This window comes from Delphinus delphis, chromosome 6, assembly GCF_949987515.2.
Source record: "Delphinus delphis chromosome 6, mDelDel1.2, whole genome shotgun sequence".
NCBI classification, from domain to species: Eukaryota; Metazoa; Chordata; class Mammalia; order Artiodactyla; family Delphinidae; genus Delphinus; species Delphinus delphis.
Genome location: NC_082688.1, coordinates 18,943,404 through 18,964,697, shown reverse-complemented (window position 1 = coordinate 18,964,697; position 21,294 = coordinate 18,943,404). Strand labels below are relative to the sequence as shown.

At 45.7% G+C, this 21,294-nt stretch overlaps 1 protein-coding gene and 1 long non-coding RNA gene across 7 annotated transcripts in view; one reads left to right on the top strand and one right to left on the bottom strand.

Moving 5' to 3' along the window:
* TNC (tenascin C) overlaps positions 1-14,163 on the bottom strand; it is a 93,986-nt gene extending 79,823 nt beyond the window's left edge. For 3 of the 6 annotated variants that reach the window (XM_060014252.1, XM_060014253.1, XM_060014255.1), the window contains exon 1: positions 13,948-14,163. The gene's annotated coding sequence lies outside the window, so the exon portion shown is untranslated. The remainder of the gene's footprint in view (positions 1-13,947) is intronic. The other 3 variants (XM_060014256.1, XM_060014257.1, XM_060014258.1) reach the window with 2 other exon arrangements.
* LOC132427124 (uncharacterized) overlaps positions 1-21,294 on the top strand; it is a 227,101-nt gene that overhangs the window by 172,140 nt on the left and 33,667 nt on the right. The window lies entirely within an intron of this gene.

The window sequence follows — 21,294 nt, the reverse complement described above, 5'->3', positions numbered from 1 at the left end:
CCTGCTAATGGCTGCCTGGAGCTGCCTTTTTTTTTTTTTTTTGCGGTACGTGGGCCTCTCACTGTTGTGGCCTCTCCCGTTGCGGAGCACAGGCTCCGGACGCGCAGACTCGGCGGCCATGGCTCACGGGCCCAGCCGCTCCGCGGCATGTGGGATCCTCCCGGACTGGGGCACGAACCCGCGTTCCCTGCATCGGCAGGCGGACTCTCAGCCTCTGCGCCACCAGGGAAGCCCTGGAGCTGCTTTGAGAGATTCTGTGGCCGTGTTTGGACTCAAGGCAAAAGGTGTTGTGATGGATTCGCAATGTCTGCTCTGGGTACAGAAGTGTTGGTATGTGTGCCAGATGTTTGGTACAGCAAGACTAGATAGCTTTGGCAATCTTTTCCAACCCAATGTGCTGATATTTAAATGGATGGAATGCGGCTTGACTGATGCCTGGGTCTGAGGGAGCCAGATGGAGTCACTGACGGTTATAAAAGCCTGTATGAATCAACTTCAATAAAGATTGACACATTTTGATGAAAGTTGACTCCTGAAATGAAAATATGCCTCTAAGACTGGAAGCAGGAAACTAGACTCTCAGGGAAAGCTAAGACTACTCCAGTAATTAATGTGTGTGACCCCAGGCAAGGCAAACATACTTTCAATGTCTACTTTTTCTTTCTCAAAAAGGGGCGATTTAAATGCTACGATAATAGCTAACATTGAACACATCTGCGCCGGGAACTGCTTTACGTATCTTACGTGGATTATCTTATTGAATCTTCTTCAAGACCTCTGAGGTAACTACCTTTTTCCCCTCCGTTTACAAATGAGAAAACGGAGGCTCGCACAGCTCAAGGTCACAGAGCTGAAAAGGAGGAGCAGGAATTTAATTCGGGGGGGACTGACTCAGGAATCGGACGCCCCATGCCTAACCATCGTCTTTGCTGCCATCCTTTAATGATGTTAAGGAGTCGTTTGCATGACTGAGTTAAAAGGCCGAATTTCAGAAGGACTCAGTGATCAGGGTCCGGAATGACTATCGGCAATGAAAGACCTTTATGACTTACAGAGAGAACAGGAGAAGCTGCGCATGAGCCTGAAAACTAGAGATTATTTTCAACCCTTGCCTTGGGCTTAGTTTAGCTGGGTAACTTTTTTTTTTTTTTGCGGTACACGGGCCTCTCACTGTTGTGGCCTCTCCCGTTGCGGAGCACAGGCTCCGGACGCACAGGCTCAGCGGCCATGGCTGACGGGCCCAGCTGCTCTGCGGCATGTGGGATCTTCCCGGACCGGGGCACGAACCCGCGTCCCCTGAATTGGCAGGCGGTCTCTCAACCACTGCACCACCAGGGAAGCCCTAGCTGGGTAACTTTAAGCAGCCTTTCCTAGGGTGTAAGTTACAACATGTTGTATTAATGCAAGGGGAAGAGATTACTAATTCAACATATTTGGAAAATAATATTTTGAACCAGATGTTATTTATACCAAACAAATTACCCAGCTTTCATTACTTCAGGATTTTCTAGGGTCTTTAATATGTTTGTGTTTATCCGAAATCTCCAAGAAAGGGAGAGTTTATAGTGTTTCCCAAACTTACTTGTGTTCGAAGTATGTCACAGGATTAGGTTTGATGGCGCACAATGGGGAAAGTACAGATTTGGAAGAAATCCTAGACCCTTTCCTCTTTCATTTCCTTATATGTTAGATGAGAGTAATGGTATACCCAGCTATGACTGGTCTGTGATAAGGGTGAAGTTCAGGATGGAGCCTCTCTAGCAATTTAAAGTAAGAGTGAGGCAAATGGTTGAACATGTATCCTGTGCCTGGAACTTTAGGGATGCCATTTAACTCTGACACCAACCTTATGAGTTAGGAAGCACTGTTTTTATTTTACTGTTAAGAGAACTGAAGGCTTGGGACGGTTAAATTAGTTGCCTAGTCAGTGATCATTTGACTCAGAATTAAGAACCCAGTCTAATTCCAAACCCTTTGCTTTTCCTGCTATACCAAGTTATCTTTTGAAACAAGATTCATTGTTCAGTTTAAAAAATTAATATTTATGCAATAAACATCGGCAGGACATCCACCATCATTGACATAAAGAGAGTTATTGGATTCCTAAAATGGGACCGCTTGGGAAGGTGACGTTGGGGTGCACGTAACCGTTTTAGGTACAGTTTTGAACTTGAAGGGAAGGCACGGAGCCACATGTGCTACAATATCTGTGTGTCAGGCAAATCTATAAAGCCCCTGGAAACAGCCTATTCTCCATGAGTCTGGCCTGGAGAGAAAGAAAGTGAGTAAGTGAGAGGGAGATAAAGTGAGAAGTAGCAGACAGAGGAGCTTAAAAATCTCTCCTTTATGGAAAATTGGGCCTCATGCTAAATATAAATGTATGGCTTCCAAGAAGTTAGTTAAGACATGAGAGCATTTTAGAGGGTCTAGAAATTACAACTTTCATTTTTGAAAGAATGGACTTACATGAGCAAACAAACAAATAAATAAGGAAGCAGGGGTGGGGGAGGGAATCCCTTCTAGACAGGATCATATAGTTCAGCATATGACAGGAAAGTCAAGAAATTTAGCCCGAGAGTGATAAAAGTCAGAGATAGTCAGGAGCAAATCGAGGCTGAATCATACAAATGAGTAACTTTTCTATCATTTTTCTAAGCTTCTTTTAGGTATAGAGTTTGGCTTCATGTTTTTGGAGGAAGACTTACTAGATGAACCTTTATTTCTGCTTCAATCTCTTCATACATATAAGTATAATGATATACAACTTGCTAGGTTGTGATGATTGGAAATTACATACGTAAATTTAACACACTGACTTGTAGGAGTCAGTAAACTTTTTCTTAAGTGACCAGACAGTAAATACGTTTGGCTTTGCAGCCAGATGGTCTGTCACAACCATTCAATTCTACAATAGTAGATAAAGTAGCCCTAAACATGACATAAATGAATGAGCATGGATGTGTTCCAATAAAACTTTATTTACAAAAATAGGCTGCCACCCCATGGTTTGCTGACACTTGCTGGAATATAGCAGTTAGTTAATAAATGATGACCTTATTATAAAAGCAAATACAGATTGAAATGGACAGGAAGGAAAGTAACATTTTGTTGAAAGCCTACTGCATACCTATTTAGTGCCAAGCCTTATGCCAGATGCTTTTTTATACATGTTTTCATTTATCTTGTCATTTGTCATGACAACAGGTATCATTATGCCCACCTGGAAGTTAAATCTAGACTCAGGGAGGTTCTGCGACTGACGTAAGAGGCAAAGGCAGCTTTTGGACCCTGATTTGTGACTCTAAAATGTGTGCTCTAAACTACTACGCTGGGGTGACTCATCAAGCAACTTCCCGCAGTTCATATAAGGTGAAAACTAAAACGAGCGCTTCTTGATAAAGAGCGCTTCCATTTCCCAGAGCTGCACTTACACATGGTGGCTGTCCACGTGTAAGTGCAGAAATATTTGACCTCTGTCTTTCTCCCAGAGCCTCTGGCTGGACCTCCAGTTTCATACACTCCCCCCTTGGAGCATGCTTTAGCCAAGGTGTATTGTTTTCAAATGCTTATTAGATTCTAGGCAGATGTTGGCAAGTTTTATTTGGCCCGAGATGGAGTTCCAGAGTCTGCTGAAGACTGGCTGTGCTCACTGATCATCTTAGCCAAAAAGAGCTGCTAATTAGGGTGACGCTCTCCTTGTCTCTACCTCTGGAGCTAGGTTTTCCCACTCTGGGCACGCCCGTTTCAGCTCAAATGGTTTGCCTGGCTTTTTACCATAGATCTAGAGAGCAAATTTACAGTCCTTTTAAAATCTATGAAGCCTTGTGCTCCAGTGCAGAATTTACCAGACTATGTTCCAAGACGTTCTTAGGTAGATGTTCTGTGGACAAGGGTGTTTGTGTTCAAATAAGTTTGAGGCTATTGGATTAAACAAAGCTGAACACTAACTGCTGTAGGATTTCTCAGATCATGCACTCTTCTACGTCAAATCTCCCATTGGCTTCTAATCACACTCTGAATAAAATCCTAACTCCCCACCGCTCCCTACCGAGCTCATTTCCTCATTTCATTCAGATCTCTGCTCAAAGGTCATCTCCATGTCTCATCCTAATTAAAAGAGCACCCCCCTCACCACCAGCCATTGACCGATCCCTTACCTCGTTTTAGATTTCTTCTTAGCAAGTATCTACCGGAGATTGTATTCTAAGTTTGATTCCTTTTTTGTTGTCTACCTCTTTCACCGTTAAGCTCCATGCATAAAAGGGCCTTGCATGCCTTGTTTTCCATTGTATCTCTAGCCCTTAGAATTACATACTGAGTGAGCATATGAGCTACGAATCTCCAAGAACAGGACAGTATCAAGTGTTCTCCACTCTTTTAGCCACCGAACACTTTTTTAGGTGCATCTCATGGGAAGGCTGTTCCACAGGACACACTTTTGGGAACTGCTTCTCTAGTGGAGTCTTATTGCCAAGAACTACTTCAACAACAGATAACAACAGCAGCAATAACAATAGAACACTGATATGGAGTGCATTTCTGTGCGAAGCAATGCACTTGCACTATGTTATTGAATCATCCCGACAGCCTTATGGAGTAGGTGTTACTATTTTGCCTTTAATACAGATGAAGAAAAGGAGGCTTGGAGCAAACAGCAAGCTCTCAAGCCCAGAGCCACACTCTTAGCCATTACGCAATCCTTTTCCTGGGCCGTGAATCTCTCCGTGCCCTAAGGTAGAGAACCCCTTATCTTCATCCCTCCTTTACCCTCTCCTTCCTCCCACTAGTTGTAGACAGATCTGTGTTATAACGGCCAGATTTTCCGCTGTCTCATGTGACTCAGCCTCAAATTCCCCAGACGGGCCTCCTCTGTCCTTGGTACTGGTTTTTCAAAATTCCAGGCAGTTCAAACTTTGATCCTAGGGGCCACCTCTGAAAGTAAGGGCATTCCTTGAAGTCTGCATCCTGAGATGGTTTCCTGTCTCAGGGCTGGGCTGCCTTTCCCCGCCACGCGTTATGACAGCACTCTGCACAGCTGAGAGCCTAGAGGGCTAAGCATGAAAACAATGTCAAGTTCTGGGCTTTCTGAACAAACTCTGATGAGGAAGGGTAAGTCCAAATCTGGGACACAGCAAGGACTCCTGCCCGTGGTTGAAGACAATGGGTTTGATTCCAGTTGTACTTGATTTTAGGTAAACTAGATACAAATTCTCCTTTTTAAATCTTCATTGGCAGGAGGAGTTGACCTGTGAGCAGACAGGCAATTCTAGAATGATGAAGTGATGAGAGAGAGACACACGGGGTGGGAAGGGGTGACATGAAGGGCCATCTACTCTGCTGCAGGAGGTAGATCCTGAACTGAAGAGGGATATGAGTAGGTGAAACCACAGGGAAAGACATTCTAGGAAGAAAGGAATGGCGTTTGGAAGGGCATAAAAAGCATGAAGTGGTTGGTGTGGAAAGCATGAGTGAGAGCTGAAGTTACAAGGTCTGTTTGGAGACCAGGGCCAGATCATGGAGAAAACTGAGTGCCCGGCTGGGGATTTGAATTCTTCCTATGGCCAAAAGAGAACCATTTGGAAAACTTTATGCCTAGGAATGTTGATTTCTACAACCCAACATTGAGGGACAGATTGGAAGGGAAGGCTGGTGGATGGGGAGTAGTGGGGAAACTGTTGCAGTGGTCCATCTGTGAGATGCCGCAGCCTGAACTAGCCTGATGATAGGGAGGGTGAGAGGCAGTGAACTGTTTTACTTGTCAAGGCAGTAGAGTCCGCAGGTTTGGTGTATGATGAGGTAGTAACCAAAAGTTGGAAAAGGAGAGGGAATTAATCCTAGAGCGTCGTCTTCATTATAATATCTGCTAAGAGAGGAATAGGTTGTGGAGGGGGGAACAATGGGTGAGTTTCAGGTTGGTCCCTTTGAATTGTCTTGCCCTTGAATAAAATACATTTGAAGTCATTGCCTTGGAAGATCCTACTCTGGGGTTATATTCAAGAGGAATCATGGCTCCCCAGTGAACTATGACATCTGATGCAAGATACCCGGCTCCACCTCATAAATGGATAGGAAGCTTAAATAAGACACAGTCCACCCTAGTGGTTGCCATAAGTACCAACTGCTAATCAATACGAGTGCAGTTGGGTTGGATGAACTGATTGATAAGAAGTTGTCAGAATCCGTGACAGTGGAGTGCTGGAGGCAATAGCAGGCAAATTCTAAGATTGGCGCCACCGATCCTACCTCCTGATGGTCACATCTTTGTGTAATTCCTTCTCCTTGAGTGTGGGATGGCTCAGAGGCTTGCTTCTTCCCAATAGAATACGGCTAAGGCAATGGGATGTCACGTCCACCATCAGGCTACTCAAGATTGTGATATCTGTCTTGTTTGCAAGCTCTCTCTCTCTCTCTCTCTCTCTCTCTGTTTTGATGAAGCAAATGGCTATGTTGGAGAGGCCCATGTGGCAATAAACTGAGGGTGGCCTCAGGCCAACAGCCAGCCAGGAATTGAATCCAGCCAACAACCACACAAGTGAGCTTGGAAGCTAATCATTCCCCTGTTGAGCCTTCAGATGAGACCCCAATCCTGGCCAACTCTGTGACTGTAGCCTCATGAGAGAACATGAAGCAGGACATCCATCTAAGCTGTGCTTGGAATCCTGACCTACAGAAACTGTAGGGTAATTAATGTGTGTTGTTCTAAATGATCCAAGTTTTGTGGGAATTTGTTGTGCAACGATGGATCGCTAATACAGAGGACTCCTTGGCTCAGTTCATGTGCTAAAGCTGTTCAGAGAATAAAAATCTGCTAATTTTTCCTTTCTAAAGAATGTACTAACTCTGATATTTTTTACACTGCCCCCATCTTCTAAGAGCACAAGAGAAGACCTAGGACTCAGTGCTGACCCTGTTGCCAAATGGCATGAGATCTTAGAAGGACTTTTTTTTTCCCTTCTCCGTGTCTCCGTTTCACCATTTTTAAAATGAGGGAAGATAAACTAGGCCAGCGGTTTCCAAAACTTTTTATTTTTTATTTTTTTTGGCCGCAGAACTCTTTCATCATATGATATTTCACGAGGAGGCTCAGTGCATAAAACAGATAAAAGAGGAGGGGCTTTAGTTGAAATGAGGTTGAGTGCTTGGCCTCCCCATCTCTCCACGGCAGCCCCCTAATATCTCGGAAGAGCCTTTTAAGTCTAGTCTCCAAGCCCCTGGCTTGGAGGTTACCAATGAGCCCTTTCAGTTTCAACGTTCTATGGGTTGAAGGGAATTTTTTTTAAACACCCTACCTATAAATTGGAGCATTCTTCTGTGACATCTCCGCATAGAGCTACCTCTGTGTGACCATCCCAGGACCCAGGGCATAAGTGCCTCGGAGAGCGGGCCCCTTGCTTGGGGGCAGCACTAAAGGTGTCTCTGCCCACCATGAGCCACCTCCCCAGCAGGGGGAGCTGCTTAGGTATTTGCCTCTACTGGACTGTCTCTTCCCTAGGTGGAAAGTCATGGCTTCCTCGTCTGGTTGTGCTCATGGGCTTTATCATTGTTGTTGTTGTTGTTGTTTTGTATCTGGGTGCCTACCCTGGGTGCAGTGTTCCTGAGGGTCTCCGGCTGGCAGGGAGATCCGTGCTGCTCTAGGTTCTGTTGCGCTGGCTGTGGTGTGTCGCTTCTGCAGTGAGGTTACGCGTGTGCATATTGCATGAAGTGCCTAGCAGAGTTCCCCAGGGCACTGCTATTAGCCAGGCTTTCCCTGGGTGGCATCCGTAGGCATAGAGCTTTCAACCAAAATATACTGACTTGCACTCAATATTCAGTCTGCCATCTTTTTTTCTACCTACCAAATATTTTACCCGGAACACATCCCTGGGTGGTTAAATTTAAGCTCTCCAAAGTATCCCCTTGCCTAATGCCTATCACTGGCCATTCTCGTATTTGTATTAAGCATCACCCTTTCTACTGAACCACCCTTTAAAAATGTGACTCTTCCTCTAGCAAGTAGCCTGCTACCTCTAACCTCTTTTCTCATCTGGAAAATGGGAATAATACCTGAATACCCAATGACACAGCGGAAGAAGTACAGTTCTGGGAGTTAGGCAGTTTTGGGAGTGCCTGGAGAGGAATCCCAATGCCACCACTTTCTGCTTTGTGCAACTGACAACCTTTTGTGGCCTCAGTTTACTTAACTGTGAAATAATATTTGGTTGCTGGGAAAATCTGAGAGTGATGCACAGAAAAGTTATTTTATACATTTATAAATTCATTAGAATCTTGCTTTATTAAAACTATCTGGGGGGGCTTCCCTGGCGGCGCAGTGGTTGAGAGTCCGCCTGCCGATGCAGGGGACACGGGTTCGTGCCCCGGTCCGGGAAGATCCCACATGCAGCGGAGCAGCTGGGCCTGTGAGCCATGGCCGCTGAGCCTACGCGTCCGGAGCCTGTGCTCCGCAACGGGAGAGGCCACAACAGTGAGAGGCCCGCGTACCGCAAAAAAAAAAAAAAAAAAAGAAAAAAATCTGGCACGTGAAAATGCTTTATTCACCATAGGACACAGTTCAGAAGCCAAGCGGTGTTGCGCTATTGTTCATTTCCGTTAGGACAGCAGAGTTTCTTCAACAACACCTTTCTGAGGACCTGATACCTGCCAGCAGGTAGCTAACCTCTGGGGAGAATGAGCTCCAGCACACAGGGTTCCTGCCTCACTGATGATCTTGGCCTCAATGGCGTACAGTCAGGTGGGGCAGGGGAGTACATCGTCAGCGCAGTTATGATGCGCCGAGGTCAGTGGGGGGAAGCACAGAGCCTCTGCAGGAACTGTCAGAGGGGTGTGTATGCCCGTCTGCAGGGCAAGCACTTGCTTATGTGTGCGTCCATGCTTCACGTCTCAGGCTGGCAGGAGGGCTTCACCCTCCTGCAGCTTCCAGCCCATAGGGGAAACATAGTACACTTGAAATCATACACTACTTATTTAATTACAGTTTCTGCAGGAAGTGGGCCCTGAAGGAGCAAGTTGGAGAGAGCTGCAGTGGCCACCTGCTGGAGATAACACTAGGGTCTGAAAGACACGCCTCTGACTCTTTCTGGGCTCTGCTCTGTCCAGCCCCATCTGTTGTCAGAGATGAACAGAATTTCAGTGTGGAGTGTGACGGTTATAACCACTTGCTCAGGACTTGGAAGTGGGTTTGAGTTCTGGCTCCGGCAATCACCCTCTGAGCGGCCTTGGGGAAGCTACTTAAACTTTTCCAGCCCTAGGTCCCCTAGGTTTGAATTCGGGGGGCAGTTACACTTGCTGGAAGCAATTGTTGCTGATTAAATGGCATAATGCCTGTAGAGTACTCAGTAAATATTAGTTATTGCCGTCAGCCCCTCCCTGAAAAACGTTTTAGACACGTTCATGTAGAATTCAGTAGCAGCCAACTCACCTCCTCCAGGGTAAGAGTTGGTCAGTGGTTAATTCTGAAACAAGCTGTCTACTTTCAGAGTTTATGAAATATCTCTGGCTGTTGACATAGGGGAAGTTCAAGGACCAACCAAAGCTATTTGAGTTACCATGGCTGCATAATTAAGGGCCTGTGAATTTCAGGATATTTCAAAAAAAAATCTGAGGCAACTTGGCATGAAATGATTTTTTTTCATTTTCACTCACAAATAGACTAAAAATACACATGGAAGGGATTTTCCATTCACAATCTGCTTTCAATGTGGGCATTTGAATTTTTTTCCGTGATGGAGGGTCAGAGGGAGTGATGAAGTATTGAACTTAGTTTGTTTCTAAAGTTAAGGAGAGGCGGGAAAAATGAGACAACAGAGGAGGAAACAGAACAAGGCTTCAGGGCATAACTGAAAAAAATAGTCTGGTCACCAGGGTTAGAATCAGGTAGGCGCATAGGCTTTTCTCCTCTACTGAGAAGGTCACAGGGTGTGTAGAACCCCTTATGGTAGGTAAGGCCACCGCTCTTTGTCTCGGATGGAATTATTGCCTATAGTTTGCAGGAGTTTGGAGGGGTTTCCTTCTTGGAAAGGAGGCTTCATCTAATGTTTCCCACATGTTGAAGGTGTCCGTACTAGCCTCGGATTAAATTCAAGGGGATTCCTTGTGATGTTAAAGTGAGAAGTGATTGAACCATAGCCCAGGGGGACTTGTGGCTCAGAGCTTACAACCATTTCCTGGCCATCCTGGGATTCACTGCCCCGAGGCTGGGCACACTGATTTCAGTTTATCTCCCAATCAGCTCTTTTAAAACCAGATGCTCCATTCACCTGGCTCTCAGAGAGGGTGCAGGCACAGGTACAGCCCTGCTTTCCCAGTCAGAGCTCCCACCTGTCAAGCTTGGCCAAGGGTGGCATGAAACTCAGCAGTAATGACCTGACTGCTGCCTCTAGTGTCATTCTTCTCTCTCTCGGGGCTTGAAATTTGAACGTTTCTGTTTCCAGGCAGAGAATTTTGCCACCATGAGCTGACCTTTTCTGAGCACCATGAAAAGTGATATACGCAGGGCTATTCTGCAAAATCAATAGACACCAATGCCAGCTGAGGGCTTCTCTGCCATCTCGGCCAGCCACCGAAAGACATCGTTCAAGGTCCCATAGAGGTCTGCCCAGCTTGACATCAGGAGACGATGCAGCATAAGGGAAAGAAGAGTAGGGTTTTGGTCCACAAGTTTGGGTTCAAAGCCAACTCTGCTTCCCTCTTATGGAAATCCTCAGACGCATCATTTCACCTCCTTGGGCCTTGATTTCTCTGGCCATAAAATGGGGCTAGTAATTTATAACTTGCAGTGTGAGAGTGAGAATTTGATGAGAAACCATAGGCAAACCATCCTATCACATATGTGATATGTTGTTAACCTTCCACGTTAACTATTTTGAGTGTGTGTGTGTGTGTGTGTGTGTGTGTGTGTGTGTATTATCATCACAGAGGGGTCGTGTATTGAATCAGCTAAATGTTTGTTCCCTACTCCCTGCATTTCAAACTGCCGTGACTACAGCATGACTTATGTATTAAGCCAGCTGGATATTTTTTCCTATAAGAAAACATGGCTATTTGTAGAAATCCAGGGGGAAGGAGAGAATAGGTGTTCATAGACCATTGTGAGCATTAGAAAGGGTAAGATTAAGGGGGATATGTTTTTCATTCCGACAGCTTGAATTCCCTTTCCAAATTCTATTCTGGTTATATGATCAGGCTACCGCTGCATTTAGGGGTGGCCACAGTCTGGCTGGAGGGGCGGATTTAGTGAGAAAGAACGTTTTCTTCCTTGTAAAGGCAGTTCACGAAGCGGCAGCATTCAGGAGCGCGGCGGAATGGGCCCTGATTTGGGGGTCACGGGGACCTGGGTCTGAAAACCGGCTCCATCCCTCTGAGTTCTGTTACTCATTCTCTCTGCTTTTCAGCCTTTGTCAGATAGGTTCGGTCCCTTTCTCAGAGACCTGTGGCTATTCAGTAAGATGAGGTATACAGAGATTTAGAGCGTGGGTTCTCCGTATGATTTGTCTATTGCTATCATTACAATTAATTAGAAGAATCATCCTTTGCTAAGCATTTTAAACTCCCCACGTATACGTCTGTTTACCGTACTACTTGGGAAATTGCTCGGACTTCCACTGGACATGGAGGGGGCACAAATCCTTGTCAAAGTGCAGAATTGCAGCCTGAACGCACACCACCTGGCTTCATGATTTTTAACTGTGTTTTGTGTGTTCAGGATTCTGGGGAAATGTCCCAGAGACTGAGAGCTGTGGGGTGAGTTTTAGAACCCTCCAGCCCCTGCTTCAATCAAATCGGGCCCACATTTACCTGCCATATATTAGGGTATTGCCAATTCATTTCCATTTCATTTAATGAATATTTCCACTGCTAAAAGTAACTTTGAAAACCACTGTCTTAGAACATTAATCTTGGATAAGTCCTAGTAAATTGATAAGCAGGAAAACCAAGGAAAATCTCCATTTATTGAGCTCCTACTACGTGCCAGGTTCTGTGCGAAGGTTGATATACATATTATCTCACTTGAGGGTCACAAGCACCCTATGAGCTATAGATGGTCATCCTCTTTATATGGGTGACAAAGCTGCCGGCAGGAAAGTTGGTCACTTTGGGCGGGGGAGGCAGTTACTGGGAGACGAGATAAGGAAGCTACGTTTTGCAAAGCATAGAAAAAAATAATCTTTAACAACTGTGGAGTTTGGCAACCCCCCTCTCAATCCTTATCCAATTCACATGGTTTGAGCAAATCAGAGAATATTCATATTCACTTTCGTTCCCCAAATGCCATCACCTCCCTGCAATGCACAGGTTCAGAGCACACTCACTTCCATCTCCTTCCAAGGGCTGGATGCACACAAGGCTAGCAAACATTTCACAGCTTTCAACAGCCCCGAACAAAGCTCTCCCCACTCCTGAGTTGGCCTTGCCACACTGCAGGACGAGGCAGGAAGCTGGCTGGGGTGGGCAGCAGGTTTTATTTCTAAAGCATATATGGGAAAACTCCATAAAAAAGGGGGAAAGGGTCCACAAAAACATGAAAAAGAGGCGTTCATTCTTCAAATGGGGCTCCCTGTCCAGCTCTCCCTCTGGACAGAACGCATTTCCAAAGAGTCCCCCGGCAGCATGGTACTTTATAGCCGACAGCTTCAGAATCTGCAAATGCCCAAACTCAAACATTTACACCCAACCCAGGCTTCTCCCTTTTCTCGCAACCTGTGCTGACATAACCTCCAGCTTGTAAAATACAGCCAAGAATCTGACCTGCCAGATAGTGAGATAAAAAGACAGGGAGCGGGGGCATGGGGGTTGAGGAACACAGAAGAAACAATCCAAGATTGGCTAAGTGCCTCTTTTAACTTCCAAAGTGGTAGCAGTTTGGGGCAATGACAGCGACTACCCAGACTTCCAGTTCTTGAGCCCTCGCTCTTCCAATCTCTTTATATTTCGTGTTCTCATAATGACAACAGAAGTTATTGTCCCCATTTTAGAGAAGTGAAAACTGAGGCTCGAAGAGGTCACATATTTTCATCAGGGTCATATGTGTTGTGGTGGTGGGGACACTAAAAGGATCCCTGGCCTCAAAACCCAAGTTCCTAATCCCCTTACAGCACGGCTGGGAACAAGAAACCCCTGCGTTCCTTCCACCGTCGGCCAGGGGAGGTGTGCTTCCCATCCCTAGAGGCAATTGTTTCTCAGGGCTTTCTGCGATGAGAGATGAGGAAGGAGAGGTGATTCTAGAAAAATACGGGGTACTGCTGGCTCTAGCACCCCAAACATGCCCAGGTACCCAGCCCAGGGATCAATGACTCAGGAGGCATCCCTGGGGAGTCCCCCGGCCCTTCAGAACAGAAGCCAGTGTCCACCACTCCCGTCTCCTAGTCTGCACTTTGCCACCTGGCCCTAGGAGTTACCTTCTCTGTTCTGTCCCCCAGCCCTCATCCCTTTCCATGTCTGACTACAAGGTGGCTATTGTGGAACACAAGGATGGATACACAACTCTTTGTAAACTGTAAGGTAAAGGCTGTTGAGATGTAAAATTTTATTGTTCTTCTACCATCGTCTATCAATCTCCCCCAACCCACCCCAAAGTAAGGCCATGCGCAAACTCCACTTTCAAACTCTACTTCCTTAACCCTCAAACAAAAATATTCACAGGTGAATCAGCCAGGTAGGGAGTTAAGAGTAAATTCTTACTTTCCCTCAGAAGAAGGACAGAGATAAAAACTTCATAAAAAGTTCCTTGCACGTGGAACTATTCATAGAACTAAAACAAGCAGACAGAAATCTACGAGACTGGAAGGGGGCAAGTAGAAAACAAGTCAAGGTGCATCCGATCACAGCAAATACCCCATTTTGCCAGCAGCCAAGATAAAGCAAAAGTTTCAGAATTAGGACACCACAACCTATTTGGTCCCGGAAATGCAAACAGTGTCTCACATCTTTGGAAATGGGATGAAACAGACTTACCTTTTTGGAGTTAGAAAAGACCTAGATCCTTGAGTGAACCAGCTCCATGGAATAAGTACCTGGATGTGAGCAGCGGGGCTCCCGGTGCGCTGCCCCAGTGTCACCCCGAGCCTGCTGTCTTTGTGTGGACAGGCGGGGGTGTGTGTCTGCGCGCGCGGGAGAGCTTGTGACAGTAGGCAGGCTATGGCCAGTGCGGCCAGCTTTGGCTGGCTTATATAGCCAGCTCCTTCCTCTGTAATGGGACGCCTCGCCTCCAGACATCCTTTCCCACTTTTTCAGTTGGTGAATTAAAGGAACAGCCCTCCCAGCGGAACAGGGTTAGCTCATGAAAGACGCACTCACTCCCTGCTCTCTGCCAGGAAAAGAACTTATTTGCATACAATTTATTGCAAAAGTAGGAATTCCCTCTCCCCTCGCCTCCTGCCCCTGGCTGGGAGCAGCTGTTAGTAAAGTGGGATTTTTGCCTTGCTCCGCAAACGCAAACGGTTTGGTTTTTCTAATTGTGAGACAGAAGCCCAGGGAGCGAGAGGGAGAAGAATCAGCAGCTCTGGCTCTCTCACCAGGCAGGCTGGAAACATGGAAATGAGACCGGGGGCTGGCCTGCCTGGGCGCTGGGCAGCAGCTGCTCAGTGGCACCTCGGAGAGAGCAGAGGGGCTGAGCCGAATTCCTGGAAAGAGGAGATAAAGACTTTCGGAAGCCTGGGGTGTTTGGGGTTCCTCGGGGCCAGCAGAGAGATAAGGGATTAGTTCTCAGCAGGTGGGAAAAGCACTGGGAACACAGATCAGTCCGGAGTCTCTTTTGGGGAGACAGCCACGGTCCTGTCCAGCTGCCTGGAGGCGGTATTGTCCCAGCCCCGGTGCACTACAGGGGAGCAGCTTTTTGACACTGAACATGCCCTGTGCCTGGTCCTGTCTTCTAAGCTGCGTCTCCTAAAGAAAGGTCTCCAAGGTTTCTTCTCAATGCTGAAAGGTGCCCACCATAAGAAAAAAAGTAACAAGTTAATCTTTGAAACATAAGCTGTGCCTTTGCTCTCCAGCCTGCTGTGGCTTCCTTCCAAGCTCTGAGTCATCGGTGAGTTTGGTGGTTAGCATGCATTGGGTATCCTCAGGGCACACACAGGCATGGGAGGGAGCGGGGGAAGAGGCCAGGCCAGGGCACCCACGCTGAGCTTGTCACAGCACTTAGTACTTTTGGGGATCCTGGAGGGAAATGAGGCATCATGTAACCTGTACCTACCGCTGGACCCTCCTTTATTAAGTCTATATTAGATGCCACCCAAGGTACTTTATAGACGTTATTTCATTACATCCTCACAACCAGAAAGTGTGATAGGCACATGTGCTGTCCCCTCTTTACAGACGAAGAAACTGAAATTCAGAGAAGTAATGGAACCTCACTGAGGGAACACACCTGGGGAGCATTTAAATGACAACACTGGGCTTCACAGTTCTTTCTATTACACATTACTGCCCAGGAACATTGTAAGATGATATTTAAACAACGTTTTATGCCCTGTTAGATTGTAACACTGCTTGTATAAAAATCACTGCCATATTTGTATATGGAAGATATGTTTCCTTGTTCCACAGAGCTAATTCAGAGATCCTTGATTGTTAAAAAAATCAGGTATGAATAACAGAGGTTTCAATTATCTGCCTATTTTCAGTACTGAATGATATCGCCCCCATACTTATTATCATTGCTGTGGGCCTCAGTTCCCCAATCTGAAAAAAGGGGGACAAGATTAGGTCATCCCTAGGGTCTCTCTGTATCCTAGGATTCTCTGCTTAAGTGACCATCCCAGACAACAAGAAAGCCCATAGATAGTCATGTCATAAGACAGTTCATTTGAACTTTTCAACGATTTTGGCTGATTCAAATGTTGGTTGTTTTGGAAGTTTTTAACTCTCTGTTTTAGCTAAAGCGTATTGTAGTAGCCTGAGGCCGTGTCTTTTTACCAGTAGTGAGTGCTTCCATGTCTCTTGGCTTCTCAGAATCTACTGAGTTTATCTCCTGGGTTAGGGAATAGAAATATTAGAATAGTATATTATACATGTCATATGGCATATAGACTTCATTTACATATAATGCATAATCAATACATATTTGCAGTCGTATGTATATTTAAATGGAATAAGAGCACGTGCTAGAAAGCTGGGTGATAACATACGGCTTCTTCTGGGAACCTCCCAAACCCAGCCCCCCATCCTTGTAGTATTCCTACTACAAGTGGCTTAGCCAATCACAGGGAAAACAAAGCCAAATATGACCAGGCTGGCCCTTAAGACAGGAAACAGTCCAGTGGAACAAACAAAGAAGAATATTATTAAGCATTAAGTTAACTATCATAGAAGTATATTCCAGGCTTCCCCGGTGGCTCGGTGGTTGAGAATCCGCCTGCCAATGCAGGGGACACGGGTTCGAACCCCGGTCCGGTAGGATCCCACATGCCGCGGAGCAACTGGGCCCGTGAGCCACAACTACTGAGCCTGCGCGTCTGGAGCCTGTGCTCCGCAACAAAAGAGGCTGCGATAGTGAGAGGCCCGCGCACTGTGATGGAGAGTGGCCCCCGCTCGCCACAACTAGAGAAAGCCCTCGCACAGAAACGAAGACACAGCACAGCCAAAAATAAATATAAAAATAAATAAATAAAAAAAAGTTACCATTCTTTAAAAAAAAAAGTATATTCCAGAGATGATTAGCTTTATTTGTGTATTTTTAGCAGAGGCTACTTGTAAAAGGAGTTTTCTCCAAAACCTATGTGGCATCTTAAGCCATACCTTGGCTTTTAAGTAAGAGGGGCCCAGATAAGGCACTTGTTTTCATCTATCTCTGGACTTTTTTCAGCCTCCCTTCCAGGCAAATGGGTCTGCGTACACCTTGTGCTCTCCAGTACCTGAACCTTTGCTAATGCCGTACTCTACCTGGAATCCTCAGCTCCACCTTCCCACATCCACTTGGCATCCAATTCTGATCTAACTTCACCATGTTGCTTCCTAGATGTCTTCCGCAAGAAATGCTTCCATGCATGTTGTAACTCTGTTAGGACATTCATTGCCTCTACATGGTATAATTATACGTATGTCTCGTTTTTCTTCCTACATGCTAGGCCTCCAGAGGGCAGTGATCACACCTGCTTTTCCTTGCCTAGCACAGAGCCTTGGGTATCGTAGGAGCTCAGTAAATGTTTATTGAATGAAAGAAGTAATGAAGGAACAAGTGAACGTTTGACATGCTGTGCTTTATAATTAAACTCTTCTTTTTTCACCCTTAGAACGTAAGAGGGAAACTAGATTCCCCAACACATCCATTTCACAGGTGAGGAGAGGGGGCCCAGGGAAGAGAAACGACTTACTCAAGGCCACCTGCTTTCCATGAAGATGGTCATCAAGGTCAGAACTGAGCAACCAAACCACGTTAGACATTACAGCGGAGGATGCTTATGGAATCAATACCCATTCATCCTCCTGTCTGGCAGAGGCTGCACCTCTAAGCATCAGGTGTCTTATGGTGGCCCTCTGCTCAGTATGGTAAACACTTTTTCCTGAAGCTGTGTATTCCCTCTGTAACCTGCGTTAAGTCCTGAGATCCTCTGACTCACTTGCATTCATCACAGCAGCCTGCGCGCACACCAGTAAACATGACCAAAACCAGCCCCTCGGCCCTTCCACAACTCCAGACCTTCCAACTCAGCAGGAAGGTGAGAGGGCAGAGTGAACGCTTGCAAACTCCACCTCTACACAGAGTTCTCGACCAAAGCCCGATTTTGTTGTTGTTCGTTTGCTATCCTCATTTACAGGTTGCTAGTGGAGGGCATGGTTTGGAGGCCCAAGGGAGTGTGGAGGCTCACCCCAGGTGAGATCATTCTCATTACCTTGAAGGTCTCTTAGATGCAACACTTTTTTTTCTTTCCCAAGATAGATCAGCCAGGGAGTAGAGTATCGGCCAGGACTGGCACTGTCGGAGGAAGCTGAGCGCCCATGTCTTTGAGAAGTCTAGCATTTACTTCCCACGGGACCCCTTGATTTCCACCCCACCCCCCCTTGCTTACCCACTGCTCCCAACCTCTTCCTCCTCTTCTTGGGATTCATCTAGTGTGCTAACTCCCATCCAAAAGTCCCATGTGACTCTGTATTTGCCAGAAATCTCTCCCAAAGCAATGAAGGAGCTCGGGTCCAACACAGAGGGCTAGTCATTCAATTAGATGGATTTGTTTAGGGTCAAGTTTCCCCGACTTGCTGTCTGCAAGGCTTTGTTCAGTACTCTTCTTCTCCATCTCTTCTCACTTCTCCTTAGACAGCAAAGGACAAAAAAGCTCAAAGACATCATTGGTCATTGAATGAGTGGCAAGATAGAGGAGAGCTTCCCTGCCAGCTGGAATAGGGTGAATCAACCAATAAGGAGGCTCTCTGGTCAATGTGGAAAAGTGGAAAGAACTTTGGTTTACAGTAGGTTTGAGTCCTGAGGATGTATAACTTACCGTGTGACTTTGGGCAAATCTCTTCTCTTCTCTGGCTCTTGGTGTACTGGTGACAAAATGAGCGATGCCTAAGGATCTTAGCCACTTAAAAATGCTACGTAAAAAAATCAAGAGAATAATTTAGAGGCCTCTAAGCCTTTGTACATTCCCAGTCCCCAGAATAACCCTCCCTGGACTTTATCCTCATGGCAAGTTCCTATATTATTTTTCAAGATTTACTTCTAAGACAGTTTCCATAACCTTACATTCAGAGAGAAGGGCACCTCACCCAGACTTCCTTTTTTTATTTTTAGCATATACTGTATAATTGCCTTTTTAGCTCATTAGGCCATGAATGCTTTGAGGGTAGGCACTGCCACTTTTCAAGTGCTTACTAACAGATCTGTTTAGAGCCAGTGTCCGTTTCTTGTTGGCGCCTATGCCATGCCACTAGTTAATTATTTTTAATATCGTTCCTGCATATCGTGGTTTTTAGAATGGCATGTGATCTGTGGCAGAATTTAGGTAAACCCTAAAATTTCCTTGAAATGATTTATTAGATGATTAGAGTGTTTATTGTTATCACTGATTTACTCACCCAATTCCCCAAAGGAACTGTAAGAGTTCCCTGGGGCCAAGAACTGTGCCTTCCTTCTCAAAGCACCGGGAAGTCAATTAATGTTCCCATGAAATGAGTGACTGATTGGCCGAATGATGGGGAAGATGGAAAAGGCATAAGACTGGCACAAGCAGTTTCGGGTTCCAATCATCTTGACCATTTACAAGGTGAATTATCTTGAGAAAATCATATCGCTTCTCTGAAACTCAGATTCCTCATTAGTGAGACAGATAAGAAATCCCTACCTCAAGTCCCTCCCAGAGTTGGTGTGAAGACCAAGTAGGAGAGTGGAAGAGAAAGTGCTCAGTAAACTGTGATGCCTTATGCAGATTTTTTTGATGATGAATGACCCACCCCAAATTGCAGTCGAAAGCTCACACTCGGCACGGCTGTGTTGTGCATGAATCCCAGCTTCCATCTAAAGTATTTCTGGGCTCTGCAGGGGTTAGCAGGGGAGAGAAGGGAGTTGAAACCGCCAGGTGCTGTCTTGTTTGCTAATACTTTCTAAGGATGACCTCTTAGCTGGAGCCAAAGGGGAAGAGGGAAGGATTCAAACAATGAGCGTTGACCAGTGCCGAGTTGGAAGGTCTAGAGTTGTAGAAGAGCTGAGGGGATATTTTTGGTCGTGTTTACTGGTGTGCACGCAGGCTGCTGTGATGAATATGAATAGGCAAAGGATCTCAGGACTTAACGCAGGTTGCAGAGGGAATACACAGCTTTGAAGCCAAGGCAGATTGAATTTTTTTGACTGATTTGTCACAACTGAGTTAGATACTTGTGAGGATGTTGAATTTGTCCCTTTTCTTTGTTTCTCTTCTCGGTTTTTCTTAGATTTCTTTTGTGGACAAAGATGGATTTGAGTGGCCCACATTGACTGACTTGTTCCTGTTAGGCACTTTTTAAGTAGTTTGCATATATGAAGTTCAGCCATCTGTACAGTGAGCCCATTGGGTTGATACTATCATTATTCCCATTTTGCAGATGGGAGCGGTGAGGAACAGAGAGCTTAAGTAAATTGTCCGAGTCACGTGAGTAATAAATGACAGCAAGAAGATCCAAACCCAGGCTGTGGGCTCTATCCCCAACCTCCTGTGATTGGGGGTGCTTCCTCATGTACTTAATTTAACAGGTACCCAAAGGCAAAAATGACATTCTTGGACTCGGATGGACCACCCTGAGGGATTATGGAGTTTGTGCGTAACAGTCTAATGAGGCAAGAGGGGCTTTGCTTGTGTTTCTTCGGGTAGTGTGGCAGCAAGAGGCCATGAGAAGGCCATGTCTGTCAGTGCTAATGCTGGAGCTGTGAAAGTACTGGCGTGGATTTTGTTCCCATCCTAATTCAACCACTAACTAGTTAGGAAAAGAAGTGGGGCCTTGGACAAATTATTTTACTTCTTTGTTATCAGTGCCTCATTTGTAAAATGGGTACATTAATAACTGGTACTTCTTAGAGTTATTCTCAGGATTAAAGGAAATACACTTAATCAAATGTTTATGCTTGCTACACTCTAAAATAATCTCAAAATGGTGCCTATTGGCTATTCTATGTAAGTCGCTTTTCTATTCTGGGCCTTTATTTTCTCATTTTTAAATGATGGAAAAGATAACCTCAAGCTATGTTCCAAAAATGAGCTCACTAAAATAAAAAGGGTTAAAGGAAAAAAAAAATGTGTAAGCATGTAAAAAAATACATAGCACCTTTTGTTACAGGCCTTGGGATTCCCAGGTTGACCAAACTGAGTGTACTGGTTACTCTGTTTACTTAAACATCCTTCATAGATCCCCCTCCATCCTACTGTGCACATGCAATCAACAGCAGGCTTTAAGGGTCCTGTTCTCCCATCGTTTCCAAGTCTTTACACATTCTGTGTCTTCAGGTGGTGCTTGAAAATTCTCCGCTAGTCAGAGTCGGCGGGATGGTATTGCTCGCCTCAGAGCTAGAAGCTCCCCCAGCAGGGCCTAGAGGTTGATGTACAGCTGTCACAGAGGTATGGGAATCACTTCCCTCCCTGGGGAGTTCCCCTGGGCTGGTCTTGGTCCTGACGGAGCAGTCTCACCTGTACTCCTTCCCTACCCCACAGCCTTCCAATGGCAGGACTGATGGCAAATACACTCACTTATATTTCTAGTAACAGTTACAAAGCAGTGCCATTATTTCAGTCCTCATACCTAAGCTTCCCCCATATACAGGTGAGAAGAGATCAAGGGACTTGCTTAAAGTCACAGAGCCAATGCATGGTTTGGCAGAAGTCTCCATGTGCAAAATAC